This window comes from Octopus sinensis, unplaced genomic scaffold (genome assembly GCF_006345805.1).
Source record: "Octopus sinensis unplaced genomic scaffold, ASM634580v1 Contig10109, whole genome shotgun sequence".
Classification (NCBI taxonomy): Eukaryota; Metazoa; Mollusca; class Cephalopoda; order Octopoda; family Octopodidae; genus Octopus; species Octopus sinensis.
In genome coordinates, this window is record NW_021831994.1 from 40,001 (window position 1) to 45,000 (window position 5,000).

Sequence of the window (5,000 nt, forward strand, 5' to 3'; positions counted from 1 at the left end):
TATATACGTAAACAAGGACGGTAAAAAAAACTGATAAGGTTACACAAATACAAATCACAGGACAAAACAACAAGTGTCTTTCGACTAAGGACGAATCAAATTAAAGCCTTACAGCAGGGATACAAGATTTCCCAGGCACATGGAAAATACAGATGTTGCACGGACAGCGGCCGAACCAAGAAAAAAAGGTCAGTCTTGGACCATCACCATCACCAGGGGACAGAAGAGAGAGGTAAAGGACCCCTCTCTCACATTTCATTGCCTTCTCTTCATACTCACTTTCCCTCCTCTTTTCACTTCATTGTGTCTCTGTCATTTTTTTTCTCACCCCTCCTTATTTCTTCTTTCCTTGTGTCTCCACCTGGCAAAATTAGGGAATGGTGTAGATACATTTCAAGCTACATGTGTTTCATATCTAATAGAACCTCAGGAATAGTAATTGTCTAAAACGAGGGGGGGGGGTGATTCGGTGGCTACACGTCGAGCCAAAGATACAGTAATCGAAAGAAGTTTACCTTGTCCTCAGGGGATCCTGTACTAACTCTCAAGATATTCGATCGAAAATATCAGCTACTACCCCTAAGCTATAAGATAACTTTTTCTTTTAGCTTATCGAACTTCGATATGGGAAACATTTACAACCTTCTACGTCAATAAACTAGTATTGTACTAGAAGTTGTTTTTTACATCTTCTACGGACTGACTCGAAGCTTACCGACTACCTACGCGTTGATCGACGGAACTTACCTTTACTTATTATATATACATATATATATATATATATATTATATATATATATATATTTATATATACATATATATATATACACACATATATATATATACACACATATATACCCACCACACACACACACATATATATATATATATGCATATATATATATATATGTATGTATACAAAAACATATATGTAAGTGTATGTATATAGATATACGCATATTTATACATACATTATATCTACCTATAAATGTACATACAGGTCTATATTTATATACATATATGCATTGTTTATCTATCTAAATTTCTGCCTTTACATTTGCACATACATATATAAAATATATAATGTGTGTGTGTGTGTCTCATATGTGTGTGTGTGTGTGTATGAGCATCTATATGTGCATATAGTGGTAAATGCTGATGCGCACATTTTGGAGCCAGCAAAGATTTAGAATACTGAATATCATTAGGAAATGAACCGTGCCTTCATTTATTCAGTTGTCACACGCAGACGACACATCAGTCTATTCGCTTGTGTACGTGAACGCTTTCATGTCTTCTGAATGGTATGTTTAAAACACACGTTAGCAGGAGAAGCGGTGCCTATTGTTAATTATGTCTTAGGTGTGCTAAATAAGTAAATGGGATTTTTTTGTTAATTATGAGTCGATTTTTCATGCCTTCTCAAGTCTTTCATGTAAAAAGATAAACTGTTTTAGCCGAGAAATAATTGGAATTTGCTTCGTAAAAGGGATTTCCTAATCTTTATCTGAATTCTCCGACAACGACGAGTTGTGCAAAACTGTGGAATCATTTTATAGAATATTATTGTGCTCCGAGAGACAAAAATCACACCTTTTGGAGCCTGAAAATTGCCGGTGACGTGAGGATATAATGGACAAATCGAATGTATATGGACAAACATACATACATGCATGTATATGTATATATACATATGTAAACATATATATGTACGTATATATATATATATATAGTATATTATATATATATATATATATATATATATATATATTATATATATATATATATGTGTATATATATGTATATATTGTAAAATACAAAATACACAGTTATATCCTGAGATCGCTAGTAATAACAATACTCCAGATATAAAACAGACTGCAGTTGTAGTGCTCCAAATGAGTGAATTTACGCTTAAAATCATAAATCATTTGGTAAATTAAAAAATTTGGATAATAAAACATATAAAGGACATATTAAAATGACGTATTAAAAATTCCTGAAAAATACAGAAAAAATAAATATACAAAAATTACAAAACTTTTCATCTACTGGCCGTTTCGGAGACGCGCCAATTAATATGAAACATTTCATATATTCGAAACTGACACCCCCCTCATCAGGATGTTTTTTACACACAATAAACAATACATGAAAACAAATGTACGATTACATACCAGCTATGAGCGCGAGACACAGACATTGCATACACCCAACCTACATATAGATACCTAATGCTACCTAATTAGCATACTGTTTTGTATGCGACACTGATTGTTATATATCTATATATATTATATGTTGTTTATTTATTTATACATTATTATATTTTTAAACGTTGGACTTTACATCTGTTCTGTAGATATAAATGAATATATGAATATATGTATGTGTTTGATCTTTCTTTGAGGATTCTAGTAATATTGCTTTAGTTACTGCTCGCATTGCCTCCGCTCAGATAATAAGTGTATGTACTGTATATATATATTATATATATATATTATATATAATATATTAATATATATATATACATATATATATATATATACATATATATATATATTTATATATATACATATTATATACCTATTATATATATATATAATATATATATATATAACATATATGTACATATATAACATATACATATATATGACATATATATATATATATATAATATAATATATATAAAACCTATGAATATATGTATATATATCTATATAAATATGAATATTGTATATATATATATATATATATATATATATATATATATATATATATATAACATATACATATAAGTGTGTATGTATGTATAAGTGTAATATACATATATGTATCTGTAAGTATCATTTAATACTAATCCTTTAAATTCCAAATATATTTGGACACTGAATTGATTTTATATGTTCTTTGATTCAGCTATATCCTCTATAGTCTATATTATATATTCTTTCCTTCGTTTTCTCAAAAGGACGGGTACATATATGCACATATGTGTATAGCATGTATAGATGAATGTATACCATATATATATATATTATGTGCATACATATATAGATATATAAGTGCGTACACACGCATAGTGCTAACAGGCGTATATGCATCAACATAAATGTATATGTATATGAGTGTGTTTGTGTGCCTCTGTATGCTTGTGTGCGTGTGGGCATGGGTAGATTATTGCATGTCATATTATTTCTATTTCCCACAACCTCCATGTTTGCATAAAACGATGAGGCTTTTAATTACTGCTGAATCGACCCTGGTACATGAATGCTATTTTATTTTATCGGTCCCAAAACAATGATGGGTAAAGTTGATTTCTGAGGGAAACATTAAAGCACAAATGAAGAGACAAAGTGTGATATAATGTCGTTGAAACTATAGATGAATTTGTTTTCTGCCTGATAAGAGGAATTGTAAGATTGGTAAGGTGTAAAGCGATTGTTATCACGGAAATAATACGGCAGAAAATATATTAAAGAAGGTGGTAGGGAAGAAAGATAAGATGTCAGAGAAAGAGAGAAACAAAAAAAAAAAAAGATACTGACAGATTAAGAAAAAGTGAGAGGGAAAGAAACGAGAGAGCAAGAGCAATAATCAGAGAGATAAATGAGAGAGAGAAAGAGAGAGAGAGAGAGAGAGAAGCAATGCAGCGGAAGAACAATGAAAAGAGAAGTAACGAAATGAAAATACAGAGCAACAACTCTATTAATAATGATGATGATAATATCCACAACAAAAACGTTACAAATACTACGACTACTAAAGATAATAATAATAATAATAATAATAATAATAATAATAATAATAATAATAATAATAATAATAACAACAACAAAAATGAATAAGAAGAGAAATAACCGTCATTGAGATGCGAACTTAAATGTAGCATAAATAAAAAAGAAATATGTAGTAGAAATATAACAGATGTCTAAGCTTTGTAAATACATAGAAATATGTATGTATGCATAGTCGCAGGGTTGGTTGTGTGGTAATTAGTTTGCTTACCAACCACATGGTTCCGGGTTCAGTCCCACTGCGTGACACCTTGGGCAAGTGTCTTTTACTATAGCCTCGGGCCGACCAAAGCCTTGTCAGTGGATTGCTAGACGGAGACTGAAAGAAGCCCATCATATATATGTGTGTGTGTATGTTTGTGTGTCTGTGTTTGTCCCACCAACACCGCTTGACAACCGATGCTGGTGTGTTTACGTCCTCGTAACTTAGCAGTTCGGCAAATGAGTAGGATAGAATAAGTACTAGGCTTACAAAGAATAAGTCCTGGTTCGATCTGCTCGACTTAAGGCGGTGCCCCAGTATGGTCGCAGTCAAATGATTGAAACAACTACAACAGTATATATATATATATATATATATATATATATATATATATGTATGTATATAATATAATGTATATATGTATTTAATATATAATGTATACTAGCAGTATCGCCCGGCGTTGCTCAGGTTTGTAAGGGAAATAACTATAGCATTTTCAGAGAGTTATAGCCAAAAAATAGGAAAAAAATGATGGTAAATTTTTTTTTGAGAGTTAAAAAAAGGATGGAGATGCGTCCCCTAGACAGTTTGTGGTTCGTGTTTCTGATTCTCGACCCTGTCGAATTTATCGATTTTTTTCAGAACTGGGGGACTTTTCAAAATTTTGGCTGCGTTAGTTTTGAATTATGACATTGGGCTATGTGTGTGTCAAGTTTCATCAGCATCGGTTGAAAGCCGTGGTCAGGGTGAGGGTACAAGCAAACAGACACACAGAAACACGCACAGACAAACTGCCGTTTATATATAGAGAGATATGTATTTAATAATATATTATTCTTAATATTAGGAAATCAATATCAAAACTCCCCAGTAAGATATACACGTGTGAAAAATAATTGTTGTATTAAAAGTATATAAATAAATAAATAAAAATATGTATAAAAATATACGTAAATATGTATAAGTATAAATATATAATGTATATGACAGTTTAAAAGT